At 43.1% G+C, this 22,150-nt stretch overlaps 2 long non-coding RNA genes across 3 annotated transcripts; one reads left to right on the top strand and one right to left on the bottom strand.

Moving 5' to 3' along the window:
* The first annotated feature begins 7,874 nt into the window (after nt 1–7,874).
* On the top strand, nt 7,875–8,405 carry LOC144992528 (uncharacterized). The gene is made up of 2 exons (XR_013656567.1): nt 7,875–8,135; nt 8,216–8,405. It is a non-coding gene; the product is annotated as an uncharacterized LOC144992528 (long non-coding RNA).
* A 7,105-nt stretch (nt 8,406–15,510) lies between these two features.
* Nucleotides 15,511–20,608, bottom strand: LOC144992527 (uncharacterized). Of its 2 annotated transcripts, none has more exons than XR_013656566.1 (2): nt 20,558–20,608; nt 15,511–17,972 (listed from the first exon to the last, which is right to left on the bottom strand). It is a non-coding gene; the product is annotated as an uncharacterized LOC144992527 (long non-coding RNA). The 2 variants fall into 2 exon arrangements; XR_013656565.1 differs by lacking the exon at nt 20,558–20,608 and adding an exon at nt 19,644–19,831.
* Nucleotides 20,609–22,150: the final 1,542 nt, after the last annotated feature.

The raw sequence follows: 22,150 nt of genomic DNA, 5'->3' as shown, positions 1-22,150 counted from the left end.
GCCAAAAAGCAAAGCTCTCAATTTACCGGTCGATCTACGTTCCAATACTCACCTATGCTCATGAGCTATGGGTCATGACCGAAAGAACGAGGTCCCGAATACAAGCGGTTGAAATGAGTTTCTTCCGCAGGGTGGCTGGGTGCTCCCTTAGAGATAGGGTGAGAAGCTTGGTCACCCACGGAGAGCTCGGAGTAGAACCGCTTCTCCTCCACATCGAAAGGAGCCAGTTGAGGTGGCTCGGGCATCTAGTCCTGATGCCTCCTGGATGCCTCCCTGGAGGGGTGCCCGGCATGTCCCACTGGACGGAGGCCCCGGGGAAGACCCAGGATACGCTGGAGAGACTACGTCTCTCGGCTGGCCTGGGAACACCTCAGGATCCCCCCAGAGGAGCTGGAGGAAGTGGCTGGAGCGAGGGAAGTCTGGGCATCTCTGCTTAGACTGCTGCCCCCGCGTCCCGGATAAGCTGAGGAAGATGGATGGATGGACCATACTGGGAGCGTCTCTGAATGATTTCCTGAACCCAGACATGCAGACTTGATCACCAATTCTAAAGCTAGTGATTACCAATGCAGAGCTTTTGTGCCGTCAGGCATGAGGTTGTGCGACACCTTACCAAGTACCACAAAACTGAAGACAGAGCTCTGGTTCCAGAATGCAACCAGAGTGATAAACTGCTTCACTTTGCTGTGTTCAGAAAAGATTAACACATGTGGCTTTAGTGCAATTTAAATGTTTTTGAATTATTAATTGCTGCTAGGATTTTATTGTGCTTTGCTAGGTTTATTACTTTTTATATTTTTGTTGTTTTTTGCAATTATCAAATTAAGTATCAGATCTGTGTCTTCCAAAGTTTCCAAAAATACTTGAGGCACCAGTCAAAGCCCTGTAGCCTTTTGCTAAGAGAATAGAAAAGTTAGAAGGAAAATTCCTTGAAAAGTTCCACAAATTCAAACCTGTGAAACAAGGAAAAAAGAAGAAGGAATATATTTCAAACGAAAATATGAATAAATACGGTTTTCCATATAAAATTAGAACTTTGGTACATGGAGTTATAGCAAGAAATTTACATTTAATTTTACAGATTAAACATTGGATTTTACAACTAAAACTTAGTGAGATTGTTGTTTTTGAATTAAAAAAGCATGGATTTCAAACAAGGCTTGCTTAGAAGCTAATGGTATTTCTATTTCTATTCTAGCTTGTTTATTTAATCGTTTTCTTTATTTGTCAGGGAATTCCAGTTCTACAAAGTATTCATGAATTTTAATCAATGTTAATCAGATGAAGCTTAGAGCTCCTGTATCTGATACAAAGCAGAAAGAGTTCAAATAAATAATATTTTATGGTAAAAGTAAAAAGCTTTGCTTTTCCTAGAAAGATAAGACAAACACATGCAAAAAAATAGTCAAAATAGGACCAAGCTTGTTTTATTTTAACCAACTTTTCTTACGAGAGTTCAGTAAATTTATGTTTAAATGACCAAGTATTTATTATTATCATACATTGTAGATACAAGTTTCCCTATAAGGAGTCTTTGTGACCTGGAGAAGGTGTATGCACACTTCCGAACACACACTAACTCATCCACGTTACATAAAACATTGTTCTTCCCCTTCCTCTTCCTCACACATACACATGCAGGCACGCACATACACACAGCCAGCTTGAGCAGGACAGTTGCTGAGGTAATGGCCCTTGGAGACAGTCATTCTCCCGGTGCTCCTTCTGCATTATTGAAGGACCAGTTCATTCATGTCAACAGGAACTTCCTGCTTGCCTAAGCAAGTGTAAGAGATAGGCACGAGGACCTGTCTGCTTGCACACTCAGTAACCAGAGAATGCCAAGACCTTGCTAAAAGGAGCCGCCACATCCGTCGTTCCGGACAGATCGAGTCGCCATTGCCTGGATTGTGTAACCCATTAGAACTTGACACCGAAAGTGGAAACAATGACCTGGTTCAAATTTTCTTTGCTGTGGTTAGTGATCTGGAAGAAAAGGCAACAAAACAAGCTTCACGGAGGTTCACAGGAATCCTCGGTTTTTCACTGCTCACTGAACTGAACTGTCAAGTGGGAGGACATTATGGAATATCTTAGAGTCTGTTGAACATACTTCTCTTCTAGCCCCTCAGGCCTAAAGTTCAACTTTGGAGGGGAAGTCCTAGCTAACACCCAAAGTTAATCTAACCAATAATTAGAACTTTTTTTCATTAGTCAGCAGTCAGTCCCATTCAAACTTAACAAAACTACATTTGTGTTCAGATAGGTCCAACCAAGTTCAGAGAAGGACTTCTAAATGTGCTCTATTTGTAGTAAGCACAGTTTGGTTTACCCCCCCCCCCCTCCAAAAAAAAAAAAAAAGCAATAAATATAAAAATTATGAGCAAATAAATTAATAAAATGGACACCTCGCAGGATTGAGGTCCAGATTAATGGATGATGAAGAAGCAACCGTCCTTTTTTCTAAATCAGTATTAACATGGCAACATCACTGCTGCTCGTGTTCAGGCTTTTAAATTGTGTGGGTTAAGCCTCTTATATAACAGTAACAATAAAGTAGTAACTGACACTTGTAATGATGCAGGAATGAAAAGTCTAAAATGTCTTTAAACCTCAGCTGCAGAATCCACTTTTAAGATGGCAAGTGAAGGCAACAGAGGTCACCTTACCCAATGTAAACAAATAAACTATACAAATGTAAAAAAAATCTGAGGCTTTTTCTCTTTTTTTGGCACTTTTTTTGGTCTACTGATTCATGGTTAATATAAATAAAATCTCAACGGAATTTTTTTATGTGGTAAAATTCTGCAACCAAGGAAGATCAATTGCCAACTAATACATGTCTTCATTTAATCCCCCTTTCAGATAAGACATTTGAATTTTTTCATTGACTTGTGTTGTATATATCAACTCTTCAGCTTCTTCCTTCTATCTCAGACTGGAGGCCTTGAAAGGATGTCATGGGATCCAGGGAGAAGACCAAATTTAGCCACAACAGCCCACATGACCAGTGAACAAATGGTGCCATTCAAGAGCAAACATACCAAGACCAAAAAGGCTTCCTGTTTGTATGTGTGTCATTTATTTTTACTACATTTTTTTATTGATAATTTTTTTACCTTAAACTACTCTTATTTATGGCTTATTAGTACTAAAAAAATCATTAATTAAAAAACATCTTTGAACAGAAAATGAGTTTCTTTTGATGAAAAATAAAATTTTGAGAAATAAGATCTATTTGTTATAATTACTCTGTGGTTAATAGTACCTTTTGTTTATTTATCAAACCTCAAATATGGATCATTAACTTAAATAATTAATTCTGGTGCTCATTTTTGTTTCAGCATTTGACCATGTGTTGGATGGAGTGAAGACATTGGTGTGGTCAGGATGTGTTCTGCACATTCAGACTGGATGTTTCATAAAATTCCCATTATTGACTGCAATAGCCAGAGGTGCTTATACTCACATGGATGTTAATGATACCCTTGAATGGCATAAGGTGAAGACTAACTTTCTTGCAGAATAGGATGTTAATGCCAAGACCTACAGACTTGACTCCACAGAGGTTTATCCTGAAGAGCGTCTAAAAGAGCTTTATGTGAGACAAAAGGTGTATTTAGACTTGAAGATGATTTGGTATGGACTAAGTGTGCTTTATTTGGTCTGGACTGAGTCTTGAACCTTGTGTTTGGTCAGTATTCAGACTGTCATCAAGCGGAGCTTCCCGTTTCCAACCAAAGCTTGTGAAGAAAACCATGTGACTAAAGGTTTCTTCAGTCATTGGCCAGGAATTATGACAGTGCAAACCAACTAGAGGCAGAATTTCTGGAAGTCCTGCTATTTGCCAACCTTGCCAGGATAATTTATTTAAAATGTATATTTTGCTAAACAATTTTGAACGTCTATAGCAGGGGGGGCGAACAAGTTTGACACCAAGAGCCGAATATTTTCACTGTCAGAGTCAAAGAGCCACACCACACACTGACCTGCCAAGACGTACACACACAAACACGCAATTAAAGCCGTATTATTTTCCATAAAACACTCCTCTCCCTACAACACAACAGCAAGTATTGTACTTGTGTTTATTTCAAGGAAAGTGTCCACCCTCATTAAACACATCAAATGCAGCTTGGCCCCAGGCCAGTCGTAGCCTCTCTGACCGGTTCCTTTACGTGAGTGTCGGTCAGAACAGACCAATGTCTTGATTTCACGTGTTTCAAGGTAATAAACAGGAACTGGCAGACATATATTGAGGAGAACATCGACAGCAGATTGAGAGCAGCTCTTTTACACAGGTATTTCTCTGTTCTCCAAAACGTAACAGGGCCTTCTTTCAGAGAGATTTCAGCTCAATCATATCCGGTTCTCTCACTGCCTCATCAGTGACAAGCGGGGATCTCAGGTAGTCCGTCTCTGCATTAAAGGATCCATGAGAAAAGTGATCTGTGGTCATTTCCGTCCAGTTGCGCAACAGCGTCACGTTCTGCGCTTTATTCATTTGGATTGCAGCTTTACGCTGTGAGCTCCTCAAAGAAGGAAAGTGGGATGATGGCCGTTTTGAATGTGCACTTTGTTTGAAAAGCTTCAACTTGTTCATAAAGGAGACAATTTAATTTGTGTCAGATCAGGAAGAGTTTTTTATTTTCCCCGGAATACGTTTTGCTCTTTTCTGCCATGAACAATTTTACTGCTTCAAAAAGCTCATAATAATAATAAACATTGCGACTTGCTGTTCAGTAAAAGAGTAAGAATCTTTCCATTCTTCCAGAAACAACCTGTGTTTATCTTTATAATCTGAATTTCACCATTTTGACCATGAGGGTAACAGTCTGCACGCACATCAAATTGTTGCGGCATTGGGCGTAACCTGCGCAAATGATTGGCGGCCACGTTTGTGTCGGGAGCAGCATCAAAACACACACACTGCCAAATTACTTTTATTATTATTTATTTTTAATACCCTCTAATGGTTTGAGTGTGGTTTAAGAGGGGAAAATTACGAGGCACAGTATATAGAACATATGATGAGACGCAAAGAGCCGCACGCTCATTGGCCAAGAGCCGCATGCGGCTCGATAGCCGCGTGTTCGCCACCCCTGGTCAATAGTAACGTCAGATTGTCGGAAGACAGGGAGAACCATTGTGCATCACGTTAAAATTAGTTTTGATGAGCCTGCATTCCTCTGACTACATTTCAATGAGTTGCTGTGTCTCATCATTGTGGTGTTATGGCATTATTTTCAGAGAATTCTGTTAAGGAACTACAAGGTAGCTTTTAGGGTGACATCACAGCAGCGCTGAGTGCGTGCATTATTCGAGACTCAGAAAAGCATTGTCGTGTTTGATAATACGACAATCGTTGCTTTACATTTGGTTCATTGGTTTCTTCATTCCTAATCTGTTTATATCATGTAAACACCGACAACGATGGCCATTTTGGTTCAGTTGTTCCACTCCGATGACAGAGCGAGTCTATTCAGACTAAGAAATCTCAGAGCTACCCAAAGCTAAGTCTGTTTGAGAAATGAACCAAGTGTGCGCTCGGGTGTATTTAGACTGAAAATTAGCTCTGGATTATCAGGGGAAACAAACTATGGCTCACCTTAAGATAACCAAATGTGTCCATTCTGAATACATACTTAAAGACCTCTATGAAAAGTGGATTCATCCAAAAAGTAAAGCTGTTGTTGACATCAGTGAGTTAGTCATACTTTAGCAGTATTTGTGAAGATTGTCCCCCTGCACGGGAAACTGTTAAGCTCGCAGACATCTGGGTGGCAGCCTGAAAGAGGGGACAACCATGGAGTTTTGACTTATGGAACCCAAGTCCCAGTTCTATTCACCCATGCACACCCTCACTCACAAACTGATGACAGCTCAGTTACCTAACACTGTCGCCAAACTATCACCACCAGAAGCAACGTGGGGTTCAGTGTCAGGGGTTCAGGACACTTCGACACATTGCTGGCCAGGCTGGGAACCAAACCTGTAATAATCTGATTAGAGGTCGTCCGCTCTACTCATGTACCAATGGCCGCCCAAAACAGTGAGAGGTGTGTGCACAACACTGTGGAACCCAACACTGTGAGTGGTAAAAGTGGAGGAGAGTGGTTCTTGGTTACAGGATTCATAATGTTGCTTTGAGTGCAAATGATTTGTCAGAAGGAGTCCATTTGAAAATGCCAAAGAACACGGGTAAAACGTGCAAAAATAAGTCAGGGTAAAAAGAAACTCATGAGGCTCGGTCAGAGACAGCGAAACAGGCTAGGAACAGAGAGAGCAATCACAGCAGACACATGGCACTTTTTGCTGCTTAAATGCTAATTTTGTTTTTAATGCTAAATGTTGTCTATTTGCTTTTAACGTAAAAAAATTTTTTTAGCAAAATACTTCAATTTACCCTGTTTGAATTGTACAAATGCAAATAAACTTGCCTTGCCAATATGGTTTCTTTAAAGTGTAAGAACCATCAGTGAATCAATCCATTTTTGTTTTTTCAAATGCGTTCCACTGCACAAAGCCATATATTTAACTCTTTCTGATAATACTGCATGAAGGTGGAAGTCAGATTATTGAACATGTATGCATATGGAGTTAAAGATCCGTAAAGAATGTGCTCCTTTGTTTTGCTTTTTTCCCCCTCTAAACTTCAAAAGAATTCAGCCAAAATTAAAAAGGTTACCAAAATAGAAAACAAAAGCCATACTTCCAACTGTTAGAGTTTCAAGGTGTTTCAAAGTTGGCTTTGTTTTAGAAATGTTTACTCTGCCTCTGTTTCTGCGGATATCTTAAACTCTCTTAGCCTCCTGTGTCCTCAGTTGCTCTCAATGCATGCCTTCATGTGTCACACGGGTGAATCCACCCCCGGGCATTTAGTTGGTGTTTTGTCTTCACCTCTCTGCCGGAACATCTTAGTCTCTTTCCAAGAGTGCTCAAGTCTGCATATCTAAAAGAGAAGGGATCTTTTGAAACCTTGTGAACTTTGTATTGTTTTAAAGTTTGGGTAAACTCTCAGATGACTGTATGGTGGGAAATTAATCTTTTCTTGATCTGACTCCCTCAGATTCAAAGTTTAGAAATGTAATATGATTGATTATAATATTTACAATAAAAATACATAGATAAATCAAATCTATCAAATATATTAATTCATTAGAGTGTATTAAAATTTAATTTGAAAATAGAAAAAAATTATATATACTGTAATCATTTCCATGTTCCAACAGCAAATACCTCCCAATGGACTACAGAGGTAAATTAGCATTGTTGCTATAATCTGGTACATTTACATCTTTGACTCTGAATGGATGTTCAATAATGTACATGGTCCCTGATAAATGAATAAATAAATACATTTTTGTTCTTATATAGAGGTAACACATTGATTCTAATCAATAAAAATGTAAGATGCTTGACAGGAAGGGGGAACATATGTATTTGATCCCACCCCTATAGTGCTTTACTTGACTTTACCTAACATTTTCTTTACAAGGTTGCTTTGACCTGGTTTTAGTATTTTTGTAAAGCTATTATCCCCTTGATACTTATGGATGCAATTATGGATCAGACATCAAGGGATTAACACTTTTTTTTCAGTCCAAGTGCAGATTATTTGTCAAGTAACAACGATAAAGAACTGATTCAATATCATCAGAGGATGTTATTACAGCATTACAGTATTGCATGAATCCTTATTAAACGTTACACACCAAGTAGCAAAAATGAAGTGCCTTTTGTTAATCGTCAAAAGTTATGATTACACTATTGTAGAAATCATTGTTAAACAAAGAAACTGTGAGTCTCTTGAGCTCGCACTCTTTTGATGATGGTAGAGATCAGGCAACAGTTAAAACAACTGTCTAGAAAATGGCCTAGAGTCTGATTTTTGTTCAGGGGAAATTCTGTCATACACTCTAAAAAGAAACAAGTTGATCCAACTTAATTGAATCACTTCAAATGGTAACACGTAATTGAATTACTGTCATGGTGCCTCTGTCAGACTCCTCCCCCTCCAGTTCTGTTTCACTCTGCTCCTGATTGCCACCAGCTGCTGTCACTCTTCTCATCATCTCTCCTGCTCTTAAGGAGCTCCAACACCTCAAGCCGACGCCAGATCGTTAACCCTAACGGTGACTCGCCTGGTCTTGCTATGCTCTGACTTGCTTTGCTTGCTCACGTTCCCAACCTAATTCCTGTTCTCCTGCCTCAGGAAACCACTTTACGAGTGACGCCAGCGTGGATCATCTGCTAAGCCGTTCCTGTGAGCCGGAAGACTCCTCGCCTTACACCGACCGCGTTAGCACCTCCAGCCACGCCACAAGCCATCTTCACATTCAGACCTCGTCGGGACTTAACCTCAGCCTTTCACGGAGAAGCAATAAACCATTACTCACCTGCCACTGACCTGTCTTTACTCTGGGTTCCAGCATCTGGGTTCGCTTAGCCTGAAGAATCATGACAGAACGATCTGGCCCAACACCGGACCCAGCTGACCCAGAAGGACTCCGTTTCGCCGTGAATCAGCAAGGCATCGCTCTGGGTCGTCAAGCCGACGCATTGTCCCAAATTGCATCCGCTCAACAAGAGCTGTTTCGGCGCATAGATGGCTTAACACAAACATTAATGGATCTAACTGGTCAAATGTCTACTTCTTCCACCACAGCTACGCTTCCAGCTGCCAGCAACGTTCCCACTTCCGCTTCCGCTTTGACCCCGGAAAACTTCCGCCTACAACCGGAGCCGTTCTTTGGTGACGTCGAAGCATGCGGTGGTTTCCTCCTACAGTGCCACCTACTGTTCCAGCAAGCCCCGAGGTACTATCAGGCTGATCATAGTAAAATTACATTAATTATAAACTCCTTACGCAATAAGGCTCTACAATGGGCTCAAGCTTTTCTGGCAGTCAATCCAATCACCCACCTGTCTTTCGACCATTTCATCAGGGAGTTCCAACTGGTATTCGATCAACCGAAAAAACAGGAGGAGGCCACCCGCAGGCTTTTAGCTCTTAAGCAGCGAAATCGATCGGTTAGTGATCATGTTATCGATTTCAGAATCCTGGCTGTAGAAGCAGGATGGTCAGATCCAGCGTTACGAGGAGTCTTCTACCAATCGTTGAATGAATCCATCAAAGATCACCTATGTACGCAGCCTGAAACTCACTCTTTCGAGGAGCTCGTCACCGCGGCTCTCCGTTCTGACACCCGTTTACGAGAAAGACAACATGAAAGGCCCACTCAACCCCGTAAAAGCCCAGGTTTGACACACCATTCTCCACAAACACCCCCATCTGCAACACCTCATAGTTCTTCTGAAGAGCCCATGCAAATCGGCCATTCAAAGCTGTTTGCTGAAGAACGACAAAGACGACGAGATGAGGGGGCCTGTTTCTACTGCGGACAGCAGGGACACCAAGTAAACCAGAGTACTGCTCGTTTAAACTCCAGAACCCCCCGCTAGAAGACAGGCCGGGGGTGGGCGTTCCCATTATCACACAAAGAAATTTTTGTTGTCCCTGTCAAGCTCTGCCATTCGTCTAAGATCACCGACCTTCATGCTTTAATTGACTCTGGGGCTGAACACAGCCTAATCGACCATAGTTTGGTTTCACGTCTCTCGTTACCCACTGAAAAACTCGAAACCCCCATCAAAGCTGCTGGCTTAGGAGGACAACATCTCTCCTTAATTACTCACCGCACTAAGCCTGTACTGCTTATCACCTCTGGAAATCATAGGGAGTTTACCCAGTTTTTCGTCACCCACACCCCTCAGAATCCCGTCGTACTAGGTCACTCGTGGCTTCAACGTCATAATCCACAGTGTGATTGGGTTCATCATCGCATCACGAATTGGAGTGAGTTTTGTCTAGCTAATTGTCTTCAGTCTGCTGTTCCTTCTATTTCTGCCCCCTCTCCTCCTAGTCCTGAGGAGATTGATCTCTCTAACGTACCTGTCTGTTATCATGACTTAAGAGCCGTGTTTGGCAAATCCAAGGCTAGTTCTCTACCACCTCACAGACCATATGATTGCGCCATAAATTTGCTAGATGGAGCCACGCTTCCCAAGGGGAGATTATTTAATCTTTCTGGTCCCGAGAAAGCAGCTATGGAGAAATACATCCATGAGGCACTTTCCTCGGGACACATCCGTCCTTCGTCATCTCCCGTTGGTGCTGGGTTCTTCTTCGTAGAGAAGAAGGATAAGACCCTCAGGCCTTGTATTGACTACCGCGAGCTGAACCAAATCACAATTAAAGACAAATATTCTCTCCCTCTTATTAGCTCGGTCTTTGATTCCATACAGGAAGCTCGTATATTTTCCAAACTTGACCTCCGTAATGCCTACCACCTCGTTCGGGTCAAGGAGGGAGATGAATGGAAAACTGCCTTTAACACACCCTTAGGGCATTACGAGTATTTGGTCATGCCCTTCGGCCTGACCAATGCGCCTGCAGTTTTCCAGCGTTTGGTGAACGACGTTCTCAGGGATTTCATAAATAGATTTGTCTTTGTATATCTCGACGATATTCTAATTTACTCCAAAGATCCCACTCAACACAAGAATCAGGTTCGGCTCGTGCTCCAGAGGTTGTCTGAAAATCACCTTTTTGTTAAGGCAGAGAAATGTCAGTTTCACTCCTCCGTCATCCTGGGTTACATTTTTGAGGCAGGCAGTATCCGGCCTGATCCAGCCAAAATTGAAGCAGTTTCCCAGTGGGATCCCCCTACATCTCGTAAAAAGTTGCAGCAGTTTCTCGGGTTTGCCAATTTCTACCGACGATTCATCAGGAACTACAGTGCTATCGCCGCGCCCCTCACACAACTCACATCCACCATCAGACCTTTCCAGTGGAACCAAGCAGCCCAAAAAGCTTTCGACACTCTTAAACGACTCTTCATTTCAGCCCCCATACTTATCCAACCCGATCCTACCAGACAATTCGTCGTCGAGGTAGACGCTTCCGATTCTGGGGTAGGAGCTGTTCTATCCCAACGAGAAGAGAAGTCCGGCAAGTTAAAACCTTGTGCCTTCTTCTCCAAGAAACTCTCTCCCACGGAGCGTAACTATGATGTTGGAAATCGGTAACTTCTCGCAATTAAACTGGCGTTGGAGGAGTGGCGTCATTGGCTGGAGGGAGCGGTTCAACCATTCATCGTATGGACGGACCACAAAAACCTCTCGTACCTACGCTCCGCTAAAAGACTAAACTCCCGCCAAGCCCGCTGGTGCCTGTTTTTTGATCGCTTCAATTTCACTATCACCTACAGACCCGGCAGTCGTAATGTCAAGCCGGATGCCCTCTCCCGGAAATTTTGCTCCTCAGATGAACTGGACAGCACCGCCGCCAACATCATCCCGCAATCCTACATCATTGGAAGCCTCACTTGGGACATCGAAACCAAAGTTCTTCAAGCCCAAGGTGAGGAACCGGACCACCCCGATCCTCCTGATGGTACGCTCTATGTTCCTCAATCCCTCAGATCGGACGCAATTACCTGGGCTCACTCATCCCGCATCGCCTGCCATGGGGGAGTCGCCAGGACCCTCAACCTCCTCCGCAGACGGTTTTTCTGGCCATCTATGGGTAAGGATGTCAGGGAGTACGTTGCCGCCTGTCCCACGTGTGCACGCTCCAAATCCTCTAATGCTCCACCATCTGGACTACTGCACCCATTGTTTACTCCCAGTCGACCATGGTCACACATTGCTGTGGATTTTGTTACCGGTCTTCCTCCCTCCCAAGGCAACTCAGTAATCTTCACTGTCATTGACCGTTTCTCCAAGTTTGTTCACTTCTTTCCACTTCCACAGTTGCCCACGGCCACAGAGACAGCTGAAATTCTGGTTCAGCAAGTTTTCCGACACCATGGCATCCCCACTGACATCGTCTCGGATCGTGGTCCCCAGTTCATTTCGCAAGTATGGAAAGCGTTCTGCTCGGCGCTGGGCGCTTCTGTTAGCCTCACCTCCGGATACCATCCCCAATCCAATGGGCAGGCTGAGAGAGCTAATCAGGAGCTGGAAACCTCCCTTCGCTGTTTGGCCGCTCAGAACTCCATGGACTGGTCCAAATATCTGGTATGGGCTGAATACGCACATAACTCTCACCCATCTTCTGCCACAGGATTGTCTCCGTTTGAGGCCGCCCTCGGGTACCCGCCACCACTGTTTCCCTCGCAGGAACTAGACTTGGCAGTGCCCTCAGTTCAGGACCATCTTCGGCGGTGCCAAGACATCTGGCACCAAACCAGGGCTGCTCTCCTCCGCACCAAGGAGAGCAACTGCCGTTCTGCTAACCGCCACAGGGTGGTGGGGCCCACGTACCTGCCAGGTCAAAGGGTTTGGTTGTCCTCACGGAACATACCCATCCACGCCACGTCACGTAAGCTCGCTCCCCGTTACATCGGTCCTTACACTATTGAGAAGGTCATCAATCCCTCCTGTGTCCGCCTCCGGCTGCCCGCTGCCCTCAAGGTCCACCCGTCCTTCCATATTTCCCAGATCAAGCCTGTTCAGGACAGTGCGCTTTGCCCACCTTCCGCATCCCCGCCGCCCGCCCGGCTCATTGACGATGCTCCTGCCTACACGGTCAGCCGCATTCTGGATGTCCGCCGCCGGGGTCGTGGCCACCAATTCCTGGTGGATTGGGAGGGTTACGGTCCGGAGGAACGTTCCTGGATCTCTCGCTCCCTTATCCTGGACCATTCCCTCATCAAGGATTTCTATCGTGCCCACCCGGATCGGCGTCCTGGCCCGCCTGGAGGCGGTCGTTGAGGGGGGGGTACTGTCATGGTGCCTCTGTCAGACTCCTCCCCCTCCAGTTCTGTTTCACTCTGCTCCTGATTGCCACCAGCTGCTGTCACTCTTCTCATCATCTCTCCTGCTCTTAAGGAGCTCCAACACCTCAAGCCGACGCCAGATCGTTAACCCTAACGGTGACTCGCCTGGTCTTGCTATGCTCTGACTTGCTTTGCTTGCTCACGTTCCCAACCTAATTCCTGTTCTCCTGCCTCAGGAAACCACTTTACGAGTGACGCCAGCGTGGATCATCTGCTAAGCCGTTCCTGTGAGCCGGAAGACTCCTCGCCTTACACCGACCGCGTTAGCACCTCCAGCCACGCCACAAGCCATCTTCACATTCAGACCTCGTCGGGACTTAACCTCAGCCTTTCACGGAGAAGCAATAAACCATTACTCACCTGCCACTGACCTGTCTTTACTCTGGGTTCGCTTAGCCTGAAGAATCATGACAATTACGTTTTTATCAACTTAACTTTTTAAGGCTTTTCAACTCAATGTAATAAGTTGATCTAACTTAAAACTTTTTTTTTATTTTTTCTATACAAAGTAAATTGACACATTTTTCAAGTTTCAACCAATGGGCATTGTGATTTCATATCAAAGACCTGAATGACCCAGCAATGTCTTGCATTACAAGGCAGGAACTTACGAATTGTGAACTCTGTCTTTAATATCGGGATGTACAATTTTTTACTGCACAAGAGGGTTGGTCATCATCCTCTCCCAAACTCTCACTCATGGTGCAGAAAGAAATAAACATAACAGTTTAAATTACTAGTTAAAAACAGAGTAAAAAATCTAGAAAACAATACACATCGACAAAAACTCACACTTAAACCCCAAACTGCCCAGATGGGCAAAGAAAATGGTATCCCACAATTCCTTGCGCTGCCTTACGTAAAGACGTCATGACGCATTGACAGCTTCACACCAAAGTTACACCAATTTGATTGAATTAAGTTGATTGAAAGTACGATAACTATCAGACAACTACGTGTTATTTTTAAGTTGAATGAACTCAAAAAATGATTTATTTTCACCAAACTAAATACTTAAGTTAGAACAATGTAAAAATGTTTGTTTGTCCAACGACAGCCCAAATACTCTTTTTAGAGTTTATGTTCAAAATTTGGTCACAGCTACTTTTGTAAAAACACTTTCCAAAAAATTCACCATCAAACAACAACAAACAACAATAGGTTATAATAAGACAGCAAGGCGAAAGAATGTCAGCTGAAGTGTGCAGAACAAACTGTTTAAAAAGCAGACATACTTGTTGCTCTTGGACTGCCATCAAGTTTTATTTATTTAACCTCTGAGCCACATGCTTGGCCCTTCTAGGCGATAAAGCTCTTGTCTGAAATGGGACACTTGTGGAATTCCCAGCAGTCCCTTTAAGTTGCACAAATTCCTGTATGTCCTGGTAAACACTGAAGAGTTTGACCTCATCTTAACAGGAAGTCCAAAAGATCATCAAAGGAGGAGCCACTTCGACAACCCAGGATAAGAACCCCATTAAAGGCTCATCGCTCAGGGAATCCTCAGTTACTACTGAACTCTACTGAGATAGTGCAGAGACAGAAAAAATACAACAGAGATGGGCCTTTAGACTTGCTAAAAATGTATAGTGGCACTTTCAAAAACTGATAGTGTGTTTTTGACATTTATCCGTCTTGTTTCATTGAATTATTTAGAAGTGAGGAATTGCTGAAACAAAAGCTTAATTTTTTTGTCTGTTGCTCAAGTTTGCAAAACTAAGACAATAGACAGGATGTTCTGTCCTCACTGACATTTTTACCCCTCCTCCCCACCCTTGTAAAATGATCTAGTACTGTTAAAGTCTAACTGAATCAACATGATGTCATGGTTGAGCGGAAGCAGGAGTCTGTGGAGGAGTGTGTAAGAAAACATGAGTTCCCACTTTCGTCAGCACTCTGCCAAAAACAAAATACAGGGCGGATGTCAGAAGTAAGAGCTCTGTCTCCCCCTTTGGTCACCGACGGGAGCCATTCCCAGAGTTCTAGTCACACCTGATTCTCATTCATTCAATCAATCACAGCTTAAGAACTGTACTGAGATCAGCTCAGTGCAAAGTTTTGATTGTGCCATTCTGCTTTCCTTACTGAGTCTTATATTTGGACCTGATTCAATTCAATTCAATTCAAGATCAATTCAATTCAATTCAATTCAGTCTAATTCAATGTATTCATTCATCTTCTTCCGTTTATTCTCTTTCGGGGTCATGGGGCTGCCGGAGCCTATCCCAGCCACTTGTGGGCGAACACAGGGGGCGCCTTGGACAGTTCGCCAGTCTGCCGCAGGGCAATTCAATTTTATTCAATTCAATTTTATTTTTATGGCCCAAAATCACAACAACCGCGTCCCAATGGGCTTCGTAACGGTAATTGTAAAGTAACCGCAAAATTATGAGGATCGTAAATAAATCGATTTAATAGGAAATTTCTAAACTGCAGTAACTAAACAGACTAAACTGGGTATCCCTGCCCTTAGACCCTCGTTTGCGGTAAGGGACAACTCCTTAAAAAAAAAGGATTTCGGGAAAAAAAGAAAGAAACCTCAGGGGTACCCACATGAAGGAGGGATCCTCCCCCAGGACGAACAGGCGATGTACCAGAGCTCATAGAGAAGAATTAACGTATCTAACACTACAACTACATGTTAGCATTTCAGTCAGACAACTCATGCAGTAGTAACAATATTTATTTTCACATCTTTAGTTTGCTTCCACATACTTGTTGCTTTCACATTCTTTGACATTCACTTTCCTTAGTTAGAATTCACTTTCCTCTGAGTAAGCATTTCGCATTCTTCCAAGTAAGCATTTCGCATTCCTCCAAGTAAGCATTTCATATTCCTCCAAGTTTGCATTTCACTTTCCTCCAAGTTTGCATTTCACTTTCCTTTAACTTTGCATTTCACTTTCCTTTAACTTTGCATTTCACTTTCCTTTAACTTTGCATTTCACTTTCCTTTAACTTTGCATTTCACTTTCCTTTAACTTTTCATTTCACTTTCCTTTGGTTTGGCATAAAACTCCGTGCAATTCCAAGAGAGAGAAATTTCCATAAACATTTGGGTAATAACTACCCCTAACGGAGCTCACAGGTGGAAGCCGGGGAGGAGGGTGGGGCAAAGAATGCAGTGCTGCAGTAAAGAAGGATGAACAACTTACACACCTGGACTTAAATAGGATGCTGCACAAGTGAGTTGATTAACTGACCCGCCCTAGGGGAGTGGCCTAAGAAAAGCCTGCCTGAGTTGTCTTACCGAAATGCTCCCAAGGTCGCTCACTTCAGTCAGACAACTCATGCAGTAGTAACAATATTTATTTTCACATCTTTAGTTTGCTTCCACATACTTGTTGCTTTCACATTCTTTGACATTCACTTTCCTTAGTTAGAATTCACTTTCCTCTGAGTAAGCATTTCGCATTCCTCCAAGTAAGCATTTCGCATTCCTCCAAGTTTGCATTTCACTTTCCTTTAACTTTGCATTTCACTTTCCTTTAACTTTGCATTTCACTTTCCTTTAACTTTGCATTTCACTTTCCTTTAACTTTGCATTTCACTTTCCTTTAACTTTGCATTTCACTTTCCTTTGGTTTGGCATAAAACTCCGTGCAATTCCAAGAGAGAGAAATTTCCATAAACATTTGGGTAATAACTACCCCCAACACCAATTTAATCAAGGTTGGAAAGAAATTAAATGTATATCAGTATGTAATCAGATGAAGTGTGTTTCAGAGGCATTCTATATTCAGACTTACAAGTATGACTGCTATGTGTGACCCGGCACCTTTGACCGTTGGGCCGCTCCCATTCGAGTACAGCGCCAAGAAGGGAACACACTATCTAGTGGATCTGCTATGTGTGACCCGGCACCTTTGACCGTTGGGCCGCTCCCGTTCGAGTACAGCGCCATGAAGGGAACATACTATTTATTGAGTCTGCTATGTGTGACCCGGTACCATAGACCATTGGGCCGCTCCCGTTCGAGCAGAATGCCAAGAAGGGAACATACTATTTATTGAGTCTGCTATGTGTGACCCGGCACCATTGACCATTGGGCCGCTCCCGTTCCAGCACGACGCCAAGAAGGGAACACACTATCTGGTGGATCCGTTATGTGACCCGGCACCATAGACCGTCGGGCCACTCCATTCCGAGTAGCGGCAAGTAGACGGCACAACTTAACATACAAGTTTGAAGCTTCCACTGGAATAATATAATAAAGCATAAGTGATATCCATAATTAAAAGCTTCCATTTGAGAACTATGAATGAGCTAACACTATAATTTTTTAATGCTTTCATCCGGCTCATAAGATACGAGCCCAAGTAACCTCGAATTTCGGACTACACACATATCGTAACACAGCTTAAGAACATCCTAATTTTGAGGCTTCCACCTGGCAAATAATTTTCATAAAATCTAATCTGAAATTTTGTATGCCATTCTGATACTAACATATCAGTTGATTCAAGTAAGATAAGTCATTGAAATTCGGAAGAGGTTTGCCACCCCACCACTTCAGGGCAGAGTAGGTGTGTGGAATGCAGTCGTCGTTGTATATCCAGATCGGGTGAAGGGGCAACAATCTGCAGGGGAGCAGCAGGACGAGCAGAGACTTTGGAACTTGGAAATCATCCGACTTTGTCAAGGGTTTGACATCATCCTCCAGAAACTGGATTGCTGACCGGGGAGAGTGGGCCGCAGGCTCAGGAAGCGATGCATAGATAGACAAAGCAGTATTAGTCTTGGCAATGAATACATAAATAATTTAGACCTGATTAGTTTAGAAGGCTTATGATGAAAGGGAATGAATTCCTTTTAAGAACAACTCTGAGAAGGAGATATCAAGTAGTGAGTTTAAAGAGAAGGTTCTGTATTCATAGTACCATAGAAAACCATTAGCATAGATCCCAACAAGAAAGACAGTCAATACAGAATCTGCACGTAATATATCACCAAAATATATTTTATATATGCACCAATAGTAAGAGAGAAGTAACATTTAGTCATTCCTGGAGGGACGCACCTTAGGAAGGCCACAGAGGAGCAGGCGAATAAAAGGATAACCAAGGTCCAAGGAGATTACGTAGATGAGGAAGGTCGCCATCCCACGTAGCATGGACAGCGGCTCGGCTAGATTTGAGGTTACAACTTGACATCATTGGTTCACAATAGATTGACAACAAAAGCACGTATAACTTAAAGTTAATTGCCAAAGGGGTGCCTGGAAACCATAATGAAGAAAATCTTTTGAGATTTGAAGAGAGATCGTAGGGTCTAATAAAATGGCTGAACCTCATGCATTGAGAGGCGGATGAGAATAAGTCTCAAAAGGAGATACTCTTAGTCGAGCGTCATATGCTTGAAGCAGGGCAGACTGAGGATTGGTTTGCGACCCAAAGTTTTACTCTTGATGCTGAAGCTAAAGAGCATCAGTGATAATTTCTACAGCCAGGAATTTAGCTCATAATACAAGTTATTTAAAACTAAACCATGTTAAATGATGGCACATTACTATTATCGCACTCTTGAAATAAGCGTTGTAATAATCTCCACGGATGAATTCTCTCAGAACCACATGAGCCGTTGATGGACCAGTAGAGCTGAATGTTTGGATTAACGACCAAACATTTTTTCTGGCGGCCGGACATTCATAAACGAGTCCTCATGCATTTTCCTCTCCCCCAAAGGAGGGTGGAGCCACAAAACAAGTGGAGGGAGACTGATGACCTGAAACAACATCGCAATAATAAAACCACGCTAAGCGCAGAGAATTAGAGACCAGAAAAGCAAAACAGAAAATCCAGAACAAGGGAACACGGGGGCCCGGAAAGGAACAACCCAGAACGAGAACAAGATGAACAGACGGCAGTGGGGGAGGATGCACACAGCAAAACACAGGTGGCCCAACAGCGACCGATTCATATCGTACCTCCAAAGATGGGAAAGATTACGTGCCGCACAAACGCAAGAGACTACATGGAGGCAGAGAAGTATGCATCATAAACCAGAGATCCGTGTAAAAATAAATCCAGACAGGCAGAGAACCAAATGCCTTCCTTAAATTTGATTTGATTAAGTTCGATTATCGTAGTCAAAACAATAAAGAATTACACAGATTTACACATTACACATATTCAGAAAACTAAATAAATCGGAAACCGAGATCCAAAACGAGTTGCGACCACAGAGTTGCAAAAGCCAGGCGACGAGGAAAACAGAACAGAGAAACATTGAAAAAGAGAAAACTGCAAAACAAAGGGGGCCCAATAGAATTACACTAAATCCAGCACAGGGTTTCTGACAATTGAAGTTAAACATGACAGAGACGACAGCCGAAGGAACACCGACACATAACACGTCAACCCCATTTAAGCCAGAAGACGCCGCCGGGAGGAATGGAGAGGCAGAACAGCAGGAGCATCAGCAGAATCAGCCTCCCCCAGCCATGTACAGCGTCCGGTGGAAAAGATTACAGGGATGGCAAAGCCAGCTGAGCGCAAAACAAAAACCAGAAGGATCACAAGGGAAAAGCCGCTGATGCAAAAAATAAATAACAATACATGAATAAATAAAATGGAGGAACCGAGGAAGACAGACGACACAACCACGTCACACCTGAAAATGCCTGAGTGGCCACCTTAGGACCGAATCAAAACGGAAAAAATTAGGGCTCACACGAACCCATCACAAAACCCCCCACAAATCAACCCAAATCCCTAAAACCAGAGAAACAACAAAACATCAGTGAGTCAGAGAAAAACAGGGCCACGTACAACAGACACATAACACTTCAAAACCCACCTAAGCCAGAAGACGCCACCGGGAGGAATGGAGAGGCAGAACAAAGGGAGCATCAGCAAAATCAGCCATCCCCAGCCCTGCACTGCGTCCGGTGGAATAAATCAAAGATAGCAAGGTCAGCCAAAAAGCAAAACAAAAAACTGGATGGATCACGAGGAATAAGATGCTGATGACCCCCCACCCCCCCACCCCCCACAAAATGGAGGAACCGAGGCGCCGACAGGTCTCAAACAATGGCGCCAAACCCAAAAAAAAAAACGTGTGAGAGGCCACCTTAGGGCTGACTCAACTACTCTACTGATTTACGTTTTTAATCACACTGTGAAGGAAGAGCAGAAGTGGCCGTGCTACAGTGACCAGTTAGGGTCTTGGTTGTGTGAAGCCAACAGGGTTGTTTAATTTATTTATTTATCTACTTTTGTATTTTTCACAGTCCAATGTGTCCTCAAAAACAACTCCCCCTACTGAGCAAACACCACTGCTTATATAGCCTTGCCCCAATTGGATCAAACCATTACCGAAGGGATGCGGGGTTAACAGCTGAACACCCCTTTCAAAATGGTTTCAGCTGAACATTCAAAATGGCTGCCAAGCATCTTAACAAACATTTGTCCAAACATGCCCTGGTGAGGAAGCAGGGGAGCAGAAAAAACAGGTAAAATTGAGTGGACACAAGTTGACACACACCAGCAACAAATACCACTTCGTTACACTCACAGAAGAGACAAGTCCATAACTGACCAATCCAAATGCAGTTTAAACTAGTAAATGTGCAAAGCTTCAACAGAAAAGAAACCAAACAAAGAGCCACCACAACAAAGCCAGCACCGAATGAAAGCCCACACAGCGGAAACCAGACCGTGTGTTGAAGATAACGCAGTGCTGCAGTAAAGAAGGATGAACAACTTACACACCTGGACTTAAATAGGATGCTGCACAAGTGAGTTGATTAACTGACCCGCCCTAGGGGAGTGGCCTAAGAAAAGCCTGCCTGAGTTGTCTTACCGAAATGCTCCCAAGGTCGCTCACTTCATACCGGTTATTCCGTCTCCTGACCCTGACTCTGTTGGCCGTCCCCCTGCCCTGCCTCTCGCCTGGATCCCGTTTACCCTGTCTCTCCTCGGTTGATCTCATGCCTGTTATTGTCCCCTGCCTGACCTGGATTTAGATTTGTGGAGTTTTAGCTGAGCTAATAAACCTGCTGCACTTGGATCCAGCCATTTGCGTGTTCTTGTGACAACAGAGGGTCGTTTTTAAAAAGTTACCATCAAAAACTCTTGTTCAAGATTTTAAATACCAGAGTTGTCACCAGCCACTTTGAACTGCTGTAATTCATGGACTATTTACAACAGTGGTCCCCAACCTTTTTTGGGACACTGACCGGATTTTCCCGAATAGGTCTGCAAGAGGCCAGAGTTGTTTTTTAAATATTCTTTAAGCTTTTGGTTTCCAAAAAAAATATAATTTTTTAAATGCTTCTGTATGGAATGAGGTTTTGGACCTGATTCAATTCAATTCAATTCAATTCAATTCAATTCAATTCAATTCAATTCAATTCATTCATTCATTCATTCATTCATTCATTCATTCATTCATTCATTTATTCATTCATTCATTCATTCATTCATTCATTCATTCATTCATTCATTCATTCATTCATTCATTCATTCATTCATTCATTTATTCATTCATCTTCTTCAGTTTATTCCCTTTCGGAGTCACAGGGCTGCTGGAGCCTATCCCTGGGGGTTTGGGGCTCAGTGCATTACACAATTAATATAATTTTAATGAATTTGGGAAGGGGAGAAAAGCAACTTTACAAAAGTGTTGCATCAGAATTAGTTGGTTTTTGCGTAACTACTTCTCCACTGAACACTTGATGAAAATAACAGGCCTCTCTCATCTTTTTAAATGAGACAATTTGCACAATTGGGGGCTAACTAAATACTTTTTTGCCCCACTTTATGGGATATTACTCCCTTTTGAAACCAGCCTCCAGTGGTAACTTGAGGAACAATAAACTTTTATACTTCTTGGTTGACTTTAAATTCAAGTAAGCCCTGGCTGCGGCCTGGGGAGCACTCATCGTCGCGGAATGCTGGAACGCTGCGGAATGTTAACCCCGCCCACGTAACGCTGCAGAATGCTAACCCCGCCCACATTCCATCACGGAATGCTAACCCCGCCCATGTTGAGCTCCTGTATGTGATACTCCTTCGTCAGCGCAGTTTTTCCCTGCATGCTTTCATTCTCTGTTAGATTATTTGGGTGACCTGAGATGCCCCTTTAAGTATAATATAATATTGTAATTATTATAAAACTTTAGGAGGTGGTATGTCCAGGATGATTTTTTTAGTGTGATTTCTATATTTTTCTTTTCATTCTATTCTCTTTGTAGGGGAAAGTGACATGACAACCAGCAGTGGGACAGGAAGGAATGTATGGATCCTTCTTAACTGACCATTTGTTGCCATCCCCAGTATCTAAGAATTACTTTTTTTTCCTGT

The sequence above is a fragment of the Oryzias latipes genome, chromosome 6 (assembly GCF_053564925.1).
Source record: "Oryzias latipes strain Hd-rR chromosome 6, Olatipes_Hd-rR_3.1".
Taxonomy (NCBI): Eukaryota; Metazoa; Chordata; class Actinopteri; order Beloniformes; family Adrianichthyidae; genus Oryzias; species Oryzias latipes.
The sequence above is the reverse complement of the archived record's forward strand: the minus strand, read 5'-3'. Positions and strand labels throughout refer to the sequence as shown.